Genomic DNA, 24,541 nt, shown 5'->3' with positions numbered 1-24,541 from the left:
TCAAAATTGTGTTTATAAATTCTATACCTCGATTCATTTCACGATAAATTTATTCGCTGTTTTTGTTTTGGTTTTGGGTAAGATATAAACTAAATTACAGATGGAAAATTCTAATGTGTGAAAATATTGAAATTTAATTCAGATCGGGATATTTACACTCATTTCTAAACTTCTTATTTTCTTTCGCTTTTGATGCAAATTAGCCCCAGGAAGTTCTTACAGTAGTAAAATAGAGTTTAATATAGTTAGAGGAACAATACTTTTTTCTTAATAGGATAGGATCAATAGGATTGAAATAATGTCGTTTTGTATTTTCATCAGTCAAATTACAAGTATCTTTAACAATCTGTCCAATAACGATTTCTTTTCACTGTAGTTAAAAACGTTAAGTCTATTGACTTCAACCTGCTTTCATTGAAAATTGCCTTTTTGTATCCACCTTATGTAAAATTTATTTTTAATAGGAGATGGTCAAAGATAAAGCTCCATAAATATTACGAACTGCATAGCTCCTTTTTGTGTTTTTCAGTGAGGGACTCTAAACCCAAACATAAAAATCTTTAGCGATATGGTTCGCTGTCTTATTTGCTTTCATGTCGGCAGTTCATTTCCGATTGCCTGCTCTATTTTCGAACATTTTCGGATTTCTTTACCCAGCACCTAATTCATTTTCTTGACATGGGTTTTCTGATTTAGTCTCACACACATAGCAGAATTGTGCGTGTTACCTTAATATTAATATCACCATTAAGATGTTCTATTCTCTAAACATGCTAAATATGCATTCAATCAAAATTTTCCTTTCACCTTAGAAAGTGGATATATGCTGTACACGACGAGTTACGAAGAATAAATGGAAAATGTTGTACTTAGTATTATCTGTTTGATTACTAAAAATGTATTACATCTTGGAAATCGACTACTCTGAGATGAAAGCTAAAATATTACAAATTTCGAAATTTTGATGGAATAAATTTCTTGTCTAATCGTTCCAGAAAAAGCTTATCAGTTATTAAAAATTCCCAATGTGTCAAATTACTTAGGAGAATTTTAGATATTAACCAAAATTCATTTTCTCAGTTGGCTTCAACCCCACTGTCATTCTGAAGTGATTTTTGGTTGTATGCCAAATGGAATAGTAGGTTTCTTTCAAATTATACTTAAGGAGCTCTTTTTGATTTTCGAAAAATACATGCGAGGTTTATGAGACTTGAATAAGTAACTGGAAAGGAGGAATCTATTTTTAAACACAATTTGTTTTAATTTAAGAAAACAAACTGCGTATATCACTTCAAATCTCTATTGCCACCGTCAAAATATTTAAATAAACGTGCAGTTTTTGAGAAATTAAAGATATTTCTCCCTTAATAACTCTACATTTGCATAAATATTTTGCAATTATAAATCTTAAGAGAAAAGCAAAAGTGTTTAACTGTTAAGATTCAGCGTTAGGAGTTTTATTTTTATTTTATCCGAAGTTTTTATCCTTTTTAAAGTACATGCCCTGTTACCTTTAAAGATCTTAAATAACCACTTCCTTAAAAGAATGCACTTTCATTTCAAAAAAGTTTTGTAAAGCCAAAACACTGAAAATATGGATAATTTTTAATAGCAACAGATTGATTAAGAAATGATTTGAAGGCAATTGTAATACAATAAGTTTTGTTATTCAAGAATGGATTAGCTTTCGGAATTTTTGGAAGAGCATTAGAAATTATGCACATATCATATAAAATATGCGTTTATTGGGAACAATGCAACTTACGAAGAAAATCAAAAATATTGCTAACATATTTGTATAAAATGAATGCATAGTTGGGCCGCCAAAAAGTTAAAATTGTTCCTGATACACCACAGAAGAGATGGAAGTATCAAGAAAAGAAAATCATTAAATACTATCAGATAGCACTAACGATTTCGTAAATATTTTATCCAGCAGATGAGCCATGTTATTGAAAAACAGATGTAAAATATTTCATTTCTCGTGACCCCTAATAAGTAAATTTACATGAATATTTCCAAAATTTACTTAATACGTATCTAACCTCTGATTAAATAACTAATAACCTATAATAAAAAACAAAGATAAAATTTAGATAGATAGTGTTAGCGTAATTATCACCAACCTTCATCATTAAGAATGTAAGGGCATCGTTCATGTTGATAGTATTAGCGTAGACATCATACATACATACAATCTTTCATGAGATAAGACAAATTTTCAGAAAAATCCAACAAGTATTTCATATATGTTTAAAACTGCCCCAAATTTATCGTGAAAATCCAGAAATGTATATAAATCTTTAAATGTTGTAAATATAATCCAGAATATGAAATTTCTACTAAAACGCAGGAAGGGGCTATTTTCCTAGAAAGCTTTAATTTCTAAATGTTCTCTTCATATTTCCTTTAATTGGAAATATTATTTCTAAGAATATTTGAAAGAATGCATTAATGAGAGTGTTTGAGAGAGTGAATGACAGTACTAGATCTTCTATTATCGATCAGCCCTCTGTAGCACAGCAAGCTTATGCTAAGTTTCTTACCGGTGCTAAGAGCAATGCTAAGTTTCTTACCGGTCTTGTTTCAGATACTTTAAAATGATTGACTGATTTCGCATTATAATCAGCGAATATGAAGCTGTTTCCAGAAAAGGCATTGCAAAGAAATACTATCTTCTTTAGCATGCATCTCTTAGCATGCATGCAAGTGTTTGGATATATCCTTATTTTATAAACACAGTATAGATATTTTGAATATGCTCGATTGTAAAGTAACCTCAGAAGTTTCCATATATTTACTACCTTTCGTACTAAAAGAAACTTCTTCAATGATAAGAGCTGTAAAACAAATGGAATTTGTTTTACAGCTTTTTTCCAGTTACATAAATCTGTCCAAAATTTAATCATTAATATAAAACTCTGTGTATTCAAATAATCAAAGAAAAGAAATCATAAAAAAATTTCAGATTTCACACTTTTGAAGATCTTTAGCAGCATAAAAAGTTTAAATAAGAAAAGATTGAACTTCCATAAACTTAAAATAAAACTTCTAATCAGGAAATAATGCACAGGAAATCCTACAGAATATCGCAAAAAATAGTGAATGTGGAATATTTATAATTGAGTGATGATTACTAAATTTTATTATTTACTAAATTTATACATTGAGTCCTATACCGCAAATTTCATAAAATAAAAGGCTATTTTATATAAGACAGAGCTGTAAAAGATAAATAATAAAAAAGTTTGTTAAAAGTTTTAAGTAAATTTTTATATTAATTAATTTCATGCCAAAACAATGAACACATTTTTTCCTGTCCTAATGAAAAAAATAGACACAGCTCTTCCATCTGATTCGAATAGTACTAAAGCTATTTTAAAAGATAAATGTTGTTTCATCCATTATCCATTTGAAATGAGATAAGTTTTCAATTATATTAAATCGGTCAGCATACATTTAATGATAAACTGGTAATAGAAGTATAATTTCACTTAAATTCCTAGAAGCTATTCAACATATGCCTCTAATTTTCTGCTTATAGTCATTTATCCCTCACTAAATATATTAGTATTTCTAATAGTATGCATTAGTTCAAAATAGCGCCGTTTGAATTGAAGTGAGTAGATAAATTCGCTTTAAATTATCATTTGAAATATCAGTTTCACTTGGGTTAGAGCCAAAAATCGTTTATTTTCATTAAATGTTTTCAAAAAATTGAGCAATGACTTTAAAGGTGGAATTAAATTTATTTCATGTTTTTCTATTTTTAAACTTATTTAAATGGATAAGTGGTGTGGTGGTATTTCTGATCGATTTCAGTTCTTGGATATTCTGAAAAAGAAATTATGGAAATTTTACGAAATATTATGGAATTTCTTATACAAAACACAACAATAAAGACTCATCTCAATTAATAAAATTAAAATCATTCTTTGGGATATTTTTTGTGTTTAAATGGCTTCAGTTTTCATAGATTTAAATTATATTCAAATAAAAAAATTTCAAATGTCTGCGTAGCTCACATATGTGTTTCCCGTACTTAATATCAAAACAAATATTTATGATTTGAGATTCAATATTGGAATAGATAAATATTTTTAAATTTTTTGATATATTTGTTATTTGATTTTGATCTATTTGTTCTATGAAAAATATCTAGAAAGATAACGTGTTTACTTTCTTTAAGAATGCAAAGAAATACGGTATCGGAAAAAATTATCATCGTGTGCTCTACTGTCTGATAATGATATTCTGCAAAATATTTTACACTTCAAGTGCAAGAAAACTAATGCAAATATTCCAAAATGCAAGGAAGCTAATTAAAAAGTTTAATTAAAGTTACTTTTTAAATTCAAACTAATTAACCCCAAAATATTTCTTTAACTAAAAATTTATTAAACACTACTCTTAATTTATGTTATAAATGTAGGAAGTAAATCATTTTAACCATTTATTTATTGAACTATCTGAATCTACTGAATGATTTTATCACATATATATTACTAAAAAAGTTTAAAAGTTGACCATGAACTTGAAGAAAACAGGACGTTTATTGAAAAATCTTAAAAAATTTTGTATGGCGCGCTGTTTAGATTTATTTCCTCAAAATTTTTAACATATTGCTATGGAATGGAAGAAAGCATAAATTTGCTCTAAATATTTACTTTTGTAACTGTTAAAGCACATTAAAAATTTGGCATGTCATCATCCTCAGATTTATTGCTCAAAAATGAATATTGTGGATGATGTGTTATAATGTTAATGTATTTATTCAAGAGAAGATTTCGCATTTTTATTTTAAGATGGTTATGAGCATACGTTTTCATTCTTCGAACTGCTTGTGAAATAATTAGAACTACCTGCCATCGAATCAATAAAGCATGCAAATGATTGCAATTATGTAAGCAAATATTCTAGTATTTCTGTAAGATGAACAGAATCATATATTGATTCATTTTGGAAACTTCATTTGTTTAATGAGAGTGCTTTACATTTAGAAGCTTTTATCTTTAGGAGAAAATAAGTGGCGAAAAATTCTTTGCTACAGAAAATGAAGTATCAGATTTCTCATTTGTTTTCATCAGAATTTTCATTTCTAGTCTTTGGGTTGGATAAATAAATTTTAGAAGGATTTATTTTTTGGTTTCCTTGACTCTGAAAAAATAATATTGCACAATATGATGGCCTAAATGATATTTCCTTGCGTTGTTTTTTTTACAATGATTGATGGGGGGGGTTATTTTTTATAAGATATTTGATAAGGAGTTTTTTTATTTTATTTATAAATTCTTCTTTGTCGTCGTGGGCTGTAATCGATTAATTTTTTAAAGAAATGCACAAATATCCCTTTTAAGTTTAAGAAAGTTCCGAAAATCATAAAAGAAATAATACTTGAAGATCACGGAATTATTAAGATAAAACATGATAAAAGATGTTTAAAATGCATAAATTCTTGAATCTTTTTAAAAGGGAACCAAGTATTAAAGATAAGAAACAAATATATTATAAAATAAAAGGAATTGATGCTCTTAAGATGAACCAATTTCTAATTATTCTACATAAGGACACATTTTTCTTACAATGTAATACAATAGAGAAGATCTATTTCTGAGAAAATATTCTTAATTTCCACAACTTTTCTACCTTTTGAAAAGTACAACACAATGAACGTTAATTATTTCAAATGAATCTCTATTGAAGCAGTACGTTTTTTTCTGGCATGGAGCTCTTATTATTTTACTGAACAGTTATTTTATAGTAATACAAAAAAAAAAAAAAAATCTTGCTTCATTACCAACTATAATTTTTCTTTTTAACTTGTTGCCAAATTAAATGTAAATGTAAGCTTTGTAAATTAATATTTGGGCGATATAATGATCACATTCTCATAGGCAGGAACTGTTAAAATATTTGACATCAAGATTTCAACAAATAAAATGAATTAAGACCTTCTCTTTAGGCAATAAGTTTTGTTTTCAATCATGCCTGTACATCTGTCTCGTGTTTGTATATATGATAACGTAAGAAAAAGCAAAAGAATAGATGTATGAAATTTAGCATGTGATCTTTATATGAAAACAGTATATCAGTGCCTAATTTCAAGTCAGATCCGTTAACGGGTTAACGGCTAAGAAAATTCATATTGGATTTTTTTTGTTTTGTGCTATGAAACCATTTTTCATATTACATTAACAAAATATTTTAACATGCTTCTTGAAATATTAAAAAGACATCATGTTCGATTTGAAGTATATGTAAGAGAATATTAAAAAATATAAATTTTAAAACATAGTTGAAATCAGAGATAATACGACAACCAGTTGAATTTATTGAATTTTTATAGATATTTTATTCCCCCAGAAACTTCAAAGTAAATCAAAATAACTGAATCCGTCAGTGGAAAAGATAATTGTACTTATTTGTAAAATATTTTATTAATGCTATTCGAAAAACTTTATAATAATTAGGCAAAATTATTTATTATAACAACAAATTAAAAAAAGAATAATCCTATATATATATATATATATATATATATATATATATATATATATATATATATATATATATATATATATATATATATATATATATATATATATATATATATATATATATATATATATATATATATATATATATATATATATATATATATATATATATATATATATATATATATATATATATATATATATATATATATATATATATATATATTGATTTAATCTGATTGTTTCATGTTTGCTAAGATAGAATTTTGTAGTAATTGATTTGTCACCACTGGATGAAGGTTCTGTGCTAGAGGATTGAAATTTTCTACACTTTTTGAAATTGTTAAAATAATGCATTTTCGATGACGGTGCATTTATTTAATAATTTCAGAACATTTTAAAAAACTAATCAATTAATTTCATACCGATGGTACATTCGTTAGTGAATTTAAGGAAAAATTTATTTCAGGATTTTATCATATCGAATAACAACAAATTATAAATTAAAATCTAAAAATTAAAAATATTGATAATAAAATATTATACTTTTTACTATAATTATACATGGTGCTTTTTTTAAATTTTAATATAAGCTTGATTTTTATTTAAGTATTATGCGAAAGTAATATCCGATTGAAACCGGAACAATTGCTCCTTAGGAGCAGAAAGATAATACAATGAATGAGGTAATACCATGCTTTTATCTCTTATGGAAGATAAAATCATGGCAATATCTCAAGTGTTTGGGAGAGAGTGAAGAACTTAAAGTGAAGATGAAGCCTCCGCAGAGATCTTAAATATTTATTTAGTTGATAAAGAAATTAGAACAGTATCTTTGATTATTCGTATTAGAGACGAAATTCATTTGTTGGAGATAGCTCCAGTCCTAGTCCTTTCCTCAGTGTTAAAAATATCCCCCCCCCCCCAAAAAAAAGAATTTTCATATTCAAAGTCAGTTTATGTGCATCTCCACCTTGTTTCATTGTATAATCACAAAATTATTAAATCAAGCATTTAATATTTTGATTCAACAACTATCTGCTGAAATGTTAATTCACAATGAATGCTTGAAGACTTCAAGCGAAATATATATATTATTTTAGGGCCATATATTACCGGAATGAGTTAATCGATCTGAAGCGCCTACAGTCTTTCATCTATTGTAACATACTTCCAATGTGCATTTGACTGCTATTCTCAATAGCATGTCAAAAAAATTCTCTAATGTAATCTAAATTATATAATTTCTTTTTATCTTCATGGCACTAGCATTATTAAATTTCAAACTTCTCATTAAAAAGACATATCATTATGACATTACCATGAAAAAATTCCTGTAAGACACCGCAAATATTTTATATCTTTGTGCCCTGATCTGTGGATTAAGCATAAATAAAGGAAATATCAATAAAAAATTCTAATATCAATAAAATTCTAATATATATATATATATATATATATATATATATATATATATATATATATATATATATATATATATATATATATATATATATATATATATATATATATATATATAGTCTAACAGTCTAGTCCTGATCTCTACAATATTCTTCATCAGAAATACTTCCACATTCTTCAATAATTGAATTTTCATCTGATGAAACTTCAGTAAGCATAAACTCTATTTCATTTGGTGTTATACAAACGGGGTGACTTGCACGAAATTAATAAACGAGACATTTCAGAACGTATCTTACAAAGCGCGAACGAGAAACACGAGCAAGCATGCGAGGGGGGGGGGATTAACTGAAAAATAAAAGGTACCAAGTGTCAGTTACTTGTGAAGGAAAGGATATGCCCTTGAAGAGTTTACAAAAGGCGCAGTCCAAGTCTAATAGAGGAAATGTATGAAGGAAGGATGATACAGAGGTATTGGGGCTTTGAATAACACGCTTGCGTGCTTCAGGTTTAATTTTCAAAAATTTAGCTGAAATACGTAATTATTATTATCATACCGATGGGAGGTAATTATGCGATTTTAAATATGTTATATAATATAAGAAATATCTTAAGATTCACTTTTGAATCACGTTAAAGATAAAGGAGCAAACAATTCGGTATATATTTTCTAATTTTATGAAACCAGTCATCAAACATCAAGCAAAAAAATTCACTGCTGATTTTATGAAAGCCGTGGTGGTCTGGATGGAGTTACTAAGAGCCTTTATTTTTTTCAAATAAAAAAGAAAATATATTTAATACTTTGCGTAACACTCATCCTTTCATCATCCGCGCTTTAACAAACTGTTGAATTAAAAACATCTGGTTTCCATCTTAACAGAATTAATTTTCATGGTCACTTTCTTAACAAAGCTATAGGCTTAGTTTTGCAATGAATAGGATTTCAGCTCCACATGAAATCTACAATCCTTCGTAATCTTGTATTTGCAAGTTCTTTAATTTGTCTTCATGGGTCAGATTTGGATGGATTGACTTTTATCCCCAGGAATTAGAAAGTGAATGAACCGATAGTGGTGAAATAATGTGCACGAGACGAATCTGTCACGAATTTGAATGAAAATCATTTTATTATATTCAGATGTCACGCAGAACACGATTCAGCACAACTAAAATCTGTGTGTTTTATTTACTAATATGGATGCTGCCAAGCATAAACCGGTTGCTGTGACGATTGACAGAGCTGTAACCCTTTCCTACTACTTTTGAATTATAGATAACTTTTCTTTTCATATTTCCGGCAGTTTGTCTTTCTGATAAAGCTTCTATCCTAAATAATCAAACTTCATATTTATTTTGTTCTGTTTACGATATTACGGTATTGTAGTAACTGAATTCATTACTATATTTGACATTGATAAGAAATTTAGACTTTGATTCAATGTTGCAATATACCTACTAATTTGGCTTTACCAATAATAGATGTATGATTTAAGTTAATATATTATTATCTTTTTTTCTACTATTGGTGTACAGTCTCTGGAATTTATAAACAGAAATGTAAATATAAAAAAAATGTTTAACCCTTTCTAGGGTCGCGATAATTATGCTTCCCACGAAATTTATCAATATTTGTATGAAATTTTGTAGATTGGCATAATTTCTGACAATTTTTTTTTAGAAAGACAGAAACTTAGATGCTTCAGTTCTTTATCTCACACAAAATGATGTGTCTTGATTTGTTACTTAATTATTAATTAACCAAATTAATTAATTAAGGAAATTAAATTAATCTAATAAGCTAAATAAATACCTTTTCTTATTCTAATTTCAAGCCTAAAAATATTTTAACATAATATGACTAAAAAAAATGGCCCTTTAAAGGGTTAAATCAAAAATGCACTTTGAATTTATTTGACTTGAACTATAATATTTCATTGGACAAAGCAGAATTATTGAATAAAAACTCTAAATAATGGGTGGATATTATGTTAAATTGCTGCATTATTCCATTATAATGCACGAGTACTCATTTTTGCATAATATTTTTGAGCAACCAAAATCATCTCTGCAGTTAGGAAGAATAATGACGCATTATTTCATTTGATACGATTATGCATGCAAAATTGTGAGCATGCGTATTCTAAATCGTAAATTTGAATTGTATTCTAAATCGTAATTTTGACTAGTACTTTTTAATGCGACTAAAATAGATAATTTAATAACTAGGGATTAATCTATGATAATGTGCACGCAGTATATGTGTTACGTAGTAAAACAAGGTGAATGGGTAAACAGAGCATATGGGCAGTTCTTTTGTATTTTTTAGAATGCAGATTATAGAAATTTCTACCCTAGATTTTGTCAACACCTGATATGTTTTGCTTCCAAAACAATGGTCAAATGTTCAGCCGTAGAAGAAAATTTGGCAGAAAAAGTGTTCTTGAAAAAAAAAATATTTTTCTTGCAGCTTGAGGGTATTCAAATTGATATAGTAAGTGCAATTTTATAATTACTACCAAAATAACTAAAACATTTTAAAGATTAAATTAATAGCGTTAAGTTCAATTTAATTATAATTTGTTTCGTTTAATAATAAAATGGTTATATGGAGTAGGTAGCTGCTCTATTTCTAGAACTAGTTTAGAGCGACTGAGTAGAAATGTTTGGGAAACTGGGTAAAGGAGAACCCGATTGCCCCTGGTTCCCTAAGTTAATATATTTCGTGTTCCTTAGACTTTAAACCCTTACTACTGAACTAATTATAATCTTTCCATTTATGTTTATCTATGGAAACCACGTATTGTAGGATGGAAAGACTGGCAAAAAGCTAGGTTCTACAGTCTTAGGCAGAATCCCGCCCCAAGATTTTACTATTATAAAGACACATAATGTTGTTTATAATGGCACTTGCCATGGGCAAGCTCATTGACGAGGTCAGCGATTGTAAGCCAAGGGAGCGTCTCTTGTTTTAGTTGCCCCAACTAGGGCCAAGAGTATGTCTTAGCTACTCACGCATCACATTCGCTTGCACAGCCCCTTTTTACAAGGGATCACATTTACAAATCTCACAGATAGAACATATGAAGAACAACCATGCCCGAACCGGGACTCGACCCCAGGACACCCAGATCACAGACAAGACCCGCTACTCTTATACCAGGACGCCGGCAAAGCACATATGGTAAATGTAAAGGCACTACTGTTCTAGTTTCAAGATCTAAAAAATGGGATCCCACCCTTTTTTGCAAAGAAATCTGTACTGTCTATTTACATTATTTATCTAAGGAGTTGTGATGTCTGACTACTAATTACGATGGCTGAGAAAATGTTTCAGCAGACTTATAGCTGCGAAATATTGCTTCTCCTAAACCAACAGGAGATAAGTTCGACCTCCGAAGAGAGATAGGCATTTGTTCAGTTTGTTTTCAAAGGTTGTTATTTTTGAAAGAGCTCAAATTATTCAGTGCGTAGTACCACACTAAATTCTAACGTATGTTTTCTCCTTTTTGTTTAAATGTAGGTAGAATATATATAATATAGAAAAGCTGGTATCATCATTTCAAAAAAGAAGAAATATCGCAAGACTTTTTGGAACATACAAGAGAAAGAAAACTGAAAAAAAAAAGGCTTTTAAAAGTAAAAGATGGCTCGAATTATACTTGGAAACTAAACATAAGGCAAAAACAGGAATACCATGAAACAAACTAACTAAAAAAAAAACATTTCGGTTCCCTCTGTGTGAGCGCTACGGGAACTCAGAATTTCAGCAACCACCATTAAAGACCTGTCAAACAGGTCAAGGAGCAAACAGTATTTTTAAACTCAATCAGTCAGAAGTGTTCCTAAAATTGGTCAAAATGCATAACTAGGGCAGCGGAGACTAGTGGGGTTCTACGCCGATCTACTTTATGCGTATATCAGAAATTGTAATGAGATTACGAAATCTAACCAATTTCATATATTATATCCCCAGACCAATGAAAGACAGAACAGAAATGATAATAAGTATTAGTTGCGTGGATAAATACTGAATTATTATAACAATAAAATTCAAAATGAAAAATTATGGGTTATATATTTAATAATTTGGAAATATTTCCACTTCGAATAAAACCTATTCAATTTTGCCTATTTGTAAGAGAATTCTTGTTACGTACAATAGTTTTGGCCGAAACAATAATTTATACATTTATATCCCGATTTTCCTCTTTCATTAAGTAATAAGATTTATAAAACAATACAAAACAATTTGCTGATATTGAATAAGCTGTATTCAGTTATATTCAAGTTATATAATAAAGTGTAAACTGAAAATAACAGTAAAGCAACTGAAAATAGTTATATTCAGTTTCTCTTTTTAATTAATACTGAAGGGTTAAGTATTACTACTTAGATATGAATAAATAGTCTGTATAGTCCCATCTTGTATCAAGATAAAAATATTATTTTTTCACTTATTTTTAATTTACTGATAGCCTCATCCCTTTTTTCTTTCGAAAAGGTACTTTTTCCTTCCCTTTTTTCCATCCCAGGTACTTTTTTTTTCTCTCTCTAAAATCAAAGGGCGTCGCTGAAAACCATTACAGTAGAATAATGGTTTTGTATCAAGATTAAAATTTACCTGGAAATGTGAAACTGTGATTGATAAATTAAATATTTGTTGTACTTTTTTGAGTAAACACGTTGGAAGCTGAAGAAAGTATCCTTTTATAATGATTCTGAAATATTTAAGATTAACTTATTTCCTATTTTATTTAATAAACATGGGATGCATGAATTTTCTTATTTACTTTTACTGTAAATGTTATTAAGTTCTATCTTCTGATCAGTGAATTAAGTTTTCCTGACACAAATCACGAGAAAGGACAATATGGTTCTGTATCATATTGTTCTATCATCGAGAATTTAGTTTTTGAATTTTTGTTATAAAACAGTTTTGAGAACTGAACTTAAATTAAAATTTTCGAACTATAATCAATTGTTTTAAATCTTTTTCTCTTAATTTAGCTTGAAAAAACTCTCTTAAAGAGTTCAATTTATTTTTTAAATTTATAATACTTACATAACTTAATAACTTACATAAATAACAAGTTACACTTGCAAGCTGTTTCTGAAAATAGTGAGTTATACTAATTTTAGAGTTTTCAGTAAATAGAGTGGTAATCATAATCAAAGTTATTGTATTTCTCTCTGTTTTACAAATGAGTATACGAAAGCACATATGTGCATGCGCACGGAATAATAGAAAAAGGATTACAGTAGATTAAAGAACTGCCTCATTATAAATTGGTTGAAAGAGCATCTGAGACACTCGAAATTACAGCACATTTAGAGGTCAGTGTCCCTTTCACTTACACCTACCATAAAAGTATCAAAATTCAGATTTTTTAACCGTGAAACTAGCATTTAAATATAATGATATATTAGAAAGATACCCCGCGCTATTTACTATTTCTAATTACTGATTTTAAATTTAGAGGAAGCATGATCACTTATCCCAGTGGAACAGGAAATTGGATAATTGTGACTACGCATTTATAAATTATTTTTTGCGCTTAAACAACCAATCAGTTTGAAAGGTTTCATACTCCAGTTTAAAGGATAAAGTTCACATTTTGATGCATCTTTATATTATAAAAGAGTAAAATTATAGCTAATAGAAATGTTCAAACTCAGAATCAATTTATGGTGTTTTAAAATCCATACCCAACTTATTATATATCTGATTGGTTATTTATTAATTATTTCCAAAATGAACATGACACTTTACTTCATATATAATCCATCTATAAATGGAAGTAAGCATACTTAATGCCCTACACCTGATATTAAAAGAATTATCGGGGTATTAATAGCATTTTATTTTTCAATATGAAAGGATAAATGCATCTAAGTACTAATAAAGGAAAAAATCAACTGCAAATATCATTTTGAACTTCATTCTTTTTATTAAAATTAATATGTTAAAAGTTATAATTACTTAATGAAAATTTCTTGATTAGCAATCTTTCTCATTTTCTAAAATAAAGTTAATTTTTGAAAAAAAGTAAAAAGAATAAAATATGCTTATCTACGTTAATTTCATTAAGTTTTAAATTATATCTTCACATGTTTTCATGTATAAAGCTCGCACAAATAGAAATTCATGCTGCTTTATTTTCTTTTATCTGGTAAAAGAAAAAGGAGAAAAGGTAGTTAGGAGTCTAAAAATTGAAAAATTCTGCAGAGATTTAGATCTGGTGACATCTAGTTAGAAGAAAATCTTTTCTTCAAATTCTTATTTGCAATTCAGAATTTATTCAATATATATATATATATATATATATATATATATATATATATATATATATATATATATATATATATATATATATATATATATATATATATATATATATATATATATATATATATATATATATATATATATACAAAAAGTTCTTTTATGACAGAAAAGTGATTGAAAAAGGTTTAAAAATCAACTAAACATCAAATGATAGCGAAAAATTCAAAAATACGATTTCGTTGGGAAGTTCTTTTTTCATGTGAGGAAATAAAATGCAAATCGAGCAAGTATCTTTTCAAAAATTATATTCGGGATTAAAGCAAACAGACTGTTCTTTTTTCAAACGACAAAAATGAAAAATTTTATTCAGATGAAAGATGTGCATAAAATGTTCTTATAGCAGAAATAAGATTTTACTTTTTTAAGAAAAAAATTTTAATTTCTGTTTATCTATTAAATAAAAAAAAATTACGAATTACAGCGTAATTCCCTTTAAAACTTAAGAAATTGTATATAAAAGCAAAAAAAAAAAAAAGAGTTATTATGCTTTAAAGTCGTACAAAATTTTTATGTAGTTTATATCTCAGAAAAATGTCGAATAGTGTTTTCAATAAAAGCTGTATAAATGAATCAATTTCCTAAGCGAATAACAACATTAATGATATACTGCTGAGCAAGGGATTCTGTATGTAAAGAGGCTTGTTATGTTATGAAAGCAAATAGCAAACAATAACCATGTTATATGTATATTGATAAATTTATGAAGAATTGCAAAGAGGAAGGAAAAAAAAGAAACTGAAGGAAAAAAGTAGAAACATACGAATTAGTCATTCCTAGAATAAATTTGAGAAAATTGGATTTGGATGTATTTCAATTACTTGGGTATAAAGTCAACGTTTATGCGTGAAAAAGATAATGTAGAAAATAATAAATGAAAAGTTCACACGCAACTTCGTATGACTTCAATTTAGTAAAATTAAGTTGAGGAAGTGTTTATGAACAGATAATGTTTTTTTATCGACATTTTGGAAAAAAAATATAGGGATTTTAATATGAAAAAAATAGGATATTAATAAGTTACGAGCTCTTTTTTCGCAACGTTCTGATTGTCTCGTTGTTGTATTTCTTTCCTTTAACCTTTAGCTTTTACAGCGTCACTCAAATGGATTCACAGAATCATCTTAAACAGTTTTAAATTGATATTAGTTTCCAGTTTCTAAAATTATAATATGTAAAATGTAATTTTGGTTGGCCATTTCATTTTGAGGATTAACTTCAGTTCTTTGAAATATCAATAGAACTCTAAATATTTTGTTAGTTAATCATGCAAAGTGATGTTTTGTTATTAGTATAGACGTTTTAAAGAGAAATAAAAACCCATGGAAGCAAAGTGACATTAAAAAATATTCACATATCTTTAATTTTAATTTCAGCAACCATTATTCAGAAAAATAAGTAAAAATATTGGATGAAAAATATTGTAAAATTTCATTTTTGTCTGTGAAGTATTTTTTTTCTTGTCTTGGTTGATGGATCAATGGAATCAATCTTGCTCAAATCAAAAATGTACGCCTGTGATTCTCTAACACAAAAAAAAATGCCCTTGAGGCTTTTTATATCATATTCATAGAACATTTATTCTGGTAAAACATCATTAACATTTTTAGAAATTTGAAGAATAAGCTTTCGGCCTTCAAATTTTTCAAAATCGTATTCAAAATTTTTAGATACGTCCCCCATTAACTGTTATTGAAACTTAAAACAAAATTTTAAATGAATGAATTAAATAAAATATTTTATTGAAACAATACAGAAATATAGTAGTTTTTAGGATAGTTATACAAAATCTAAATCAGTCCAGCAAAAAAAGGTTTGAATAAAATTCTGCCTAATTTTACATTCGACTTTGTTTTCCACTCTAAGTAGACACAATATTTCAGGAAATAGTGAAGCATTCGGTATTTTAGGGCACTGTGTTTACTATTAATATTAGTCATTTAGGAAAATTTTTATGTGTCTAGAAAGCATTGAATGTCCCCTAGTTATTGAACCTACCACGAGACAGTCGCTGTAAAAACAGTTTGGACGCTCACGCAAGTTTTTACTCACGCTATTTCCGAGTTAAGCTAAAAGGATTTGACCTCTAAAACTTACTTCTATAATAATGTGTTTGCGTTCGGTGGTACTGAAAAAGTCATTAATTGTGTGTAATATGCTGTAAAATAATTTTTTATCAGAAAAAAAATCTTGATGCCCGAAAAGTTCAAGCTAAGATATAATTATTTATTGTATCTGCTCTCCTAAGAGGGATGCAAAAGGATTTTTTAAAATTCCTTAAAAAATCTTCAAGTTTTGTAAACTTTTGAACTATTGACTCAGAGGTGATTGTATTCTGTTTATTATTGCCCTTTTCGAATTAGATGAATAGAGTTTGACCTCAAAATTGTTTTCCCACTGTAGAGAATTGCATTCAACACGTCCTACAAAAATCATTAACTTTATGCAAGGTGAAAATTAAACCCACTGCACCCAATAAATTACAATCAAACATTCAATGTTTTCAATTGTGGGAAAGTTAATATGTAATTATTTTTAGATTTTTTTCTCATTAGAGTAGAATTTTTTTTTATTGAATGAATTTTTACATACCTTTAGAAATTTGAAAGATAAATATTGAGTAGAGGAATTTGATTCAATTACAGCTCAAAAGCATTTTGTCCCGTTATTTGTTTTTGTCATTATTTTTTAAACAGGGAAAAGAGTCAACCTCTTCAAAATTCTTCTCACATTAGTAGTTTGTGTTCTACATCTTCCACAAAGGTCAATAACAATGTGCAACAAAGTGAATACTGTATGTGTAGTCATTAATTATTTATTTTAACGAAATTTTATTTTGATCAGATATATAATTATTCATTAGAAATTTTTTCCTGGGGCATTATATCGTCATTTTTTAATATTTTGCAATATTAGTCTTTCGTGGAATTCCAACTATCTACACAAACATCTTGTTAGTTTTTTATTCTTTTTTTTATTCTAGGAAACAGATTCGGCCTTGAAAAATTTTCTTCCCAAATTCCACAGCTACAACAACAATTATTAAAAATGTGCAATAAACTTTTTAATGTAAACAATATTTTCATGTTTTCCATAATCAGCTAACATGTAAATATTCATTATATCGATTCACCACCTAGGATTTTTGCATAGTTTAAGGGATTCATGAAATAATTATATGTTTATTAGCAATAGGAATGATAGATACATTTTTTTAATTGTTGAACATTTTCGGCGTAATGTTCAATAGCAATATAATATTGCTTCTTGTGCTTAATATTTAATCTAGCTTCAAAAGGGGTTAATCAGTAATTTGTTACAAAATAGTCGATACAATTTCGAGTCTCCAATAACAATAAAAATAACTTCAAAATCGGTCTGAAATAAATCTGTACTAAATTGAGTCTTTACGCTTATGGAGAAATATTTAATATAAAAATTTATTATTTCATTTAGATATTCTTGTACTACTAGCAGCTGTAACTAAAATGAGAGGAGATAAATAGGATTTATGAATTTATGTTAATTCTTTCTTACTGTGCAAGTTGAATTCCTGACAAATAATTGTGCTCTTCCTTATATTAGATGCAATTAGAGCAAAAACATTTAATGCCTTTCATTATTTTAACTCAAGTTATCCGATTTGAATGTAATTTTTATCCACAGCTCGTGTTGTAAAAGACAAACCAATTATCAGCATTCTTTGCTAAAATTCAGCAAAATCATTAATAATTTTCAGATTTCATTATATAGTCTGTGGAGTATGTTTCAATGAAAACTTTTCTTGATAATGATCTAAAATAAGGATTTAATCTAATTGTTAAGATTTCTATGATAACTTTTTATTTGAGGTTTATTCATCTTGATATTGTATTTGATTTGTTTCTAGATTTTTTTTGTCCCGGTGTGTACCGTTATTCTGTTTTCTCTTCATAAAATTATAATTAAAAATTAATGGATGTGGAAAATTCTTTGAATGTAATTTGTATAAATTGATGATCATTGAAATAGGTTTCTTTATTAAAAGGCTAATCACGCTCTTTGAAATAAAATATAGTTAAAACCGCGAAAGTTATCAAGGTCTTCTACATTTCGAAAGCTGAAATATGTATATTATTCTGATATTTTTGATAATTAACAGCATAAATTCTTTTTTGAGACCTTTCTGATTTGATTGGGTCCAAAAAATTCAAAACCTTTTCGAATTTCAAGTAAAGCACGAAATTAACTTATAGATATTCAAATTCTTGATATTTCAAGCTGTTGACAACCAAGACCATTTGGTCATGGTAAAGAAAACATGAATATGCTTCTGAATTCAGATAGGATTAATATAAAAACAGTTTCTATAATTAGATTTAATATACTAAACAACTTTATCCTGCTCAAAAAACCTCAATATTTGGTGCTTTTCTAAAGTTTTTTTTTTTTTTTTTTTTTTTTTTTTTTTTTTTTTTACTGAACTTGAGATTATTGAAATTTTATTATTTAATTCTTCTTAGTTTTCTTTTTTCCATTGTTTTCACAATGAAATTATTAAAAAAAAACCCATAAACAAATGATGTTCTGACCGGCATACCATATAAAAAGTATTTCAAGATTCGGTTAAACCCAAACAAATGGCAAATTCGTCACCAAGAGTTGTGCCTGTCATTTGAGATGATTTGCTTCAGTTTTATCTTTAATCCATCCAATAAAATTTAATGTTTTAAAATAATGTCATCTCATTAGATCTTATTAACTTCAAAAAATGCTTAGTGAAGATTTTGACAACTTTTAAAGAACCTTATTAGTGCTTTAAAAGTCGCTTTACGGTGATTAAATCTGATGACACAGCCCTTCGATAATCATCAGTTTTCAGACGAATGTCATTTTCTTTTTCTTCTCAGAGTAATGAAGATAATTAGAATAATTGCTTATGAGGAGGATCAAAATCAGCTGTTGTTGTTACTTTTGGCATTGGCCATAGACGTGTCCGCTGATCAAATCATCGATTTAAGCTGAGTTTGTGCAGTAGCTTCTGAGGGTAAAGGCCCCTGAGCACCCGAGGGTAGAAGTCCGAATTCTAGCTAATATGAAGATGACACTCACTTAGACAACCCCTTTATACCGGGAGCTCTTAGTCACACCTCGCAGAGAGAACATCGGGTAAAGAGCAACCATCCCCGGACCGGGACTCGACCCCGGTACGTTCTGATAGCAGGAAAGATGCGCTATCCCTTGGCCAGGATACCGGCTCAAAAGTGGTACAACATTATAGTGGTTATCATCTTCTTCAGTGGATAAATTGATTTTTATTCAGTAGTATGCGATGTTGATTTTAACTTTTGTTTATAAATTTTTTTAATACTTAAAATAATTTTTCATTATTAAAACAAATATTCTTGCCGAAAAAAAACAACAACGTTATAACCATTTATCTGCATTGACAGTTTGGAAGTTCCTTTAAAGTGACAGAATTGACAGGATGATTCTTCTAGTAATCCAGTATTTTCCAAAAAAATATTTTCTCTTTCATTCCAGAGATCTCAACTTTTTCATCCCCATTTCACATCTGAAGAAAACATATCCTATAATAAGATAAATCCTTCAATCTAGTATTATCATATAATAATTGCACAGATTGTTTGCTAAAAAAATGTTGTCGATCCTAATAGCTAAGAAGCTGCTTTATGGTGATTAAGTCTGACAACACAACTCTTCCGGTAATCATGAATTTTCTTCAGGCTGACATTTTTTCTTCCTTGTCTGGGTGCGTAAAACGATAGGAACAACCGTTCACGGGGAGTAAGGGGAGCTGTTCCTTGAAAGATTTACGAGGCTGAGAAGCTGGTCACGCTACCTGGTACTGCCGTCATGGAGACTCATTTGGTAGAGGAGTGTGTCAACTTTTTCCCAAGTTAGAGGTTAGGAGCTCTCTAGAGTGATTTCTTTACTTGATCACTGCTAAAGACATTAATGTAAATAGATTAGGACAGGGAAGAAGCATAAAGGTTGTTCAAGATTTGAAGAAATATGTTTTTCATAAATTATAGGTTTTCATGTTTTCGTAGAGGTGATTTTCGCATACTTGGATTTCTTTAATATATCCCTATTGATGGCTTAATTACTTCTGCCATCTTATTAGATGACAAATCACTTTGGGGAATTTATTATAATTTCGATCTTTTTTCAGAGATATTTCTTCTATTTTCCAGGTTTTGACTTTCTCATTACAATTTAGCATTTAACAACAAAGCACATCTTTTAAGATACTTCCTCTAACTCAGTCTTATTATATCAACTGTACAGATTGCTTATTTAAAAATGTTGTCCATCGTAATAACTAAGAAGCTACTTTACGGCGATTATGTTTGACAGGACATCTCTTCGAGTCCATCATGAATATTCTATAGATTGGTATTTTTTTTTCCTGGTATGTGTAAAGAGATAGGAATAATTTCTCGGGGACAACTGTACCTTGAAAGATTACGAGGCAGAATAGCATTACCTTCAGAAGACTCATTTGATGGAAGAATTTGTAATATTTTCGAGTAAGGAGTTGGAAGCTAAAAGACTAAGAGCAGAAAAGATAATTGATATATTTGAAAGCGAATATTTGTATTTTTAAATCAGTTTCTAACTATATCTTAATTACACCATTTAGTATTAAAAATTTTTACATTTGACTCGGACTCATAATTGGCGAAGAGATTAACATGAAATTTTAAATTCGTCAGTTGTCTTACCATGACCACCAGAAGAAAATCAAATGAAATAAGTCTTTGCAGCAGATCACAAATGAAATACGGAAATTGAATTGTTAATATTTTATTCCAGTTAAATACCAGGAATACGCAACCGTTAAAAACGGTAACAGTTATATAAAATAAATATATGTAGGAATACGGAAGTTGCATATGATTTTACAGATTATTAACATAGAAAAGTAACCCAAAAAAAGTGAATGACATATTTTGCATTAATGATGAGAAAAATGATTCATTGATTTCAGTTTAAACTTTTCAAGATATAAATTTCAAATGATGAATATTTATCACAATAATATCCTAAAATATTAAATAATTTGATATAGGATAGGTTTCTTGACAGAGCTCTCATTGATCATATCTCAATGATATATTTGAAAATTATTATTACATATGAAATCGAAAATCAGACCGATTTCATTGTGGCGTTCATTATTTATCTATGAGCTTTAATTTAGCATCACCAATCAATTGTCTTTTCACTGCTGAAATATAATATATTTCAGCAGTGTATAAGGAATATATTAATTGCTTACTAAATATTAATTTTCAGTAGTATGCATGATGTCCCCTTTTACGATCTACTTTAAATAGTCTTAAAACATTTAAAGGATTATTTAACCATTTCTTATAACATATTGGTTAAGAATTCGTTGTGCGAATGTGTTTTACATACTATTATAATGCTACTGAAATTTGTTTAATGAGTGATTAACTTTTATTTGTGTTTATGATATTGACAGTCTATTCCATAAGACACCTTGAAAGAGTCAAATAAATTTCTTAAATGCTGCACTTTTCGAAAAATAGCACACAAAAAAGATCACGCCCGCCTAGATTGGATAGTTAATTATTAAGTCAGTTTCACTGGAATTAAGTAACATCTGTTGATCATTAGAACTGAAATTATCTCTTTATAACCAACGGCTACATTGTGTAAACTATTTTCTTTTTACCGAACATATGAAAAGCTTGGATACTTTTGAGGAAAAGATTTAGTTTCGTAAGGATTAAATTGCTATCTCACCTCAAGGAAAATAAGTGCTGAAATGGGAGTAATGAAATATCCGTCGCTCCCTGGAGGAACATTCGCTAAATGTTAAAAGTTCTGACAGAAAATTCTCGTATGAGACAGCAGCAAAATTCTGGAAAGATTTGTAAAAGCTCAATAATGTGTTTTAAAAACAAAGCAAAAATTTTCTTTTTCTTTTTAATCCAATATTGAAATTATCTTTCATTAGATATATATCTTATTTGTATTTAGATGTGTATTCATTGGATACATTGGTATTATCTTCATAATTAGAAAGAAGAGGAAATATAAATCTTTTTCTTAGTATCTGATCGTAAGAACCGGAAAGAGTAATTAAGCCGTATCATACAACATTTAGAAACATTACGAACTTTACTGAAGGACAAAACTATTTTGCTCCAAGTATGAAGACTATATAAGAAGGTGACGATCGGAAAAATTTGATATATGGACTTAACGTCAAAATTTCAGATATCTATCAAATTTTGAACGAAACCCCTGCCAGGAAGTCGGTTCGTCCGTCTGCGTGAGTATAAATGAACATAATAACTACAAAATGTAAAAAGCTAGATAGATAAAATATGGTACACAGATTTAACATATATAATGTCGGTCTGTATCAAAAAAAGTTGACTGTCTGTCGGTCTGTACCTTCGAATGCATATACACGTAATAACTCATAAACACAGTGAATTAAATAAATGAAATTTGGTATTTGATCTTGTGATTTCAATTGTAGTTCTAAGTCCAATTTCGGTGTACACTGGTCTGAAATAAAGCGTCCAATTTTCATTCGATTTAGTATTAATCACATGCCAACGAATAATTGCTAAAGATCGCCCACTAGATTCGATAAAAACTAGTTTAATGACAAAGATCGGTGTTTCATAACTATTGTTCGCAAAGACCTTGCAATTAATACCCGTACTGATTAAGTAAATGTTTTCTTTACTATACTGCGTAGCACACAGCTGTCATGCGTGGGATTCAGAAAATAAAATTATGAACACTCGTGGATTTTACGGCATTGTTTGAGGTTCGTAATTTTATGTGGTGGGAGGGGGAGAGGGAATAATACCTATGCTAGAAATAGATAGCATGCTAGAAAATTTTGTAGAGATCACTACTGCTGGATCTGTCCTAATAAGATACATATAAAAGCAATATTATTTAAAGAATTTGATTTTACGTGCATTTTTAGTCTGATATTAAAAAAAAAGAAGAACAGCAAACCTTTTAAAACATTTTTACTTCTTTTTTAACAAATCGGTATGTTGCATTTTTCAGTGTAAAATTTAGCTAATACAAGATTATCTAAAAATCGTTTCGTTACCTAAGATTTCGTCTAAATTTCGTTACCTAAAAACGTTTTATATAAGAATAATATTGAGCAGTAATAATTTTAACTCGAGCAAAATTATTTTTTGAAATGCTGAGTAATAAATAGGATTCAAGATTTAACCGGACATTTACATTCTATCGAAGGCAAATTTTCATAGCTTCTGTATTTCTTATTAGGTTTACTTAATTTTGTGAAATTTAAGGACTTAAAACTTGATACAAAGTTATAGCTAAAAAAGGAAAAAGAATTTGAATGCACGTGTTTATAAACTTTGTTTTTGAAAAGTACAAATGTATAGATTACAAAAGGCTCAGCATTACACTGAAGATTAACACTGAATCTGCTCAAAATAGGATTCTACTAGTCACACAATTTTGATACATAAACCATTTTTGTACTTTATTTCCACTATTCATACATTTTCATATCTCAATTCTGAAAATATATCATGTTTCATAAAGGAATAATGTTAAATATGACATGTCATGGATGAGTGATACTGTCTGGTCACTTTTAGTGTTTCATTTATCTTTTAGCACTTTTGTCTTAAAAATCGCGAATTTGATTAGATGAACACTTTTATTTTTCATCTATACATCTCCCATAGGCGCATATTTTATCATTTCTAAATTTCTTCTTGTGTATCCCAAAATCAAAATCTGTTTTGTTTTATTTTATTTTGTCTTATTCTGAAGTCTAGTATATATTTCCTTTGGCACGTTTTCAAACATCCCCACCCTTCTTCCACTTCCTAAAGATCAAAGGGACATACATACATATAAAATGTCTAACTTGCCCTTCATTTAAGGTAACGGGCTGATGAAAATAGTTTTTTTTTCTATTATTTCGTAATGTTTTTTTATATTGCGCTGATAGTATTTTTGTTTCAAAATCCATTTCCTGTCTGACCTGTGTCCAATTTTATTAAGTGCAATTGTATTTGACAGCCTTTGTTTGTATAATTCTAAACTTTCTGTTTCATTTTTTTTATTGTTCTACAACCAGGATTTCTGCATCATATTTGCACTTTTTCATTTCAGTTCTCATGCAGGGCACTCTGTTCTGTAAGGATTTTAGAACAACGTTTCACACTAGAATGACGTTTCTACAAATTCTTTCAAATACCGAAGAATTAAATTATTTTAAACTGTT

General features: G+C 28.4%; 1 protein-coding gene and 1 long non-coding RNA gene across 2 annotated transcripts in view; one reads left to right on the top strand and one right to left on the bottom strand.

The window, feature by feature from the left end:
- Positions 1-24,541, top strand: part of LOC129958540 (sodium/hydrogen exchanger 3-like) — a 146,815-nt gene that overhangs the window by 30,691 nt on the left and 91,583 nt on the right. The window lies entirely within an intron of this gene.
- LOC129958541 (uncharacterized) overlaps positions 19,816-24,541 on the bottom strand; it is a 40,568-nt gene continuing 35,842 nt past the window's right edge. Inside the window, exon 3 of the long non-coding RNA XR_008783239.1 lies at positions 19,816-20,208. This is a non-coding gene — a long non-coding RNA (uncharacterized LOC129958541). The remainder of the gene's footprint in view (positions 20,209-24,541) is intronic.

The sequence above is a fragment of the Argiope bruennichi genome, chromosome X1 (assembly GCF_947563725.1).
Source record: "Argiope bruennichi chromosome X1, qqArgBrue1.1, whole genome shotgun sequence".
Taxonomy (NCBI): Eukaryota; Metazoa; Arthropoda; class Arachnida; order Araneae; family Araneidae; genus Argiope; species Argiope bruennichi.
The sequence above is the reverse complement of the archived record's forward strand: the minus strand, read 5'-3'. Positions and strand labels throughout refer to the sequence as shown.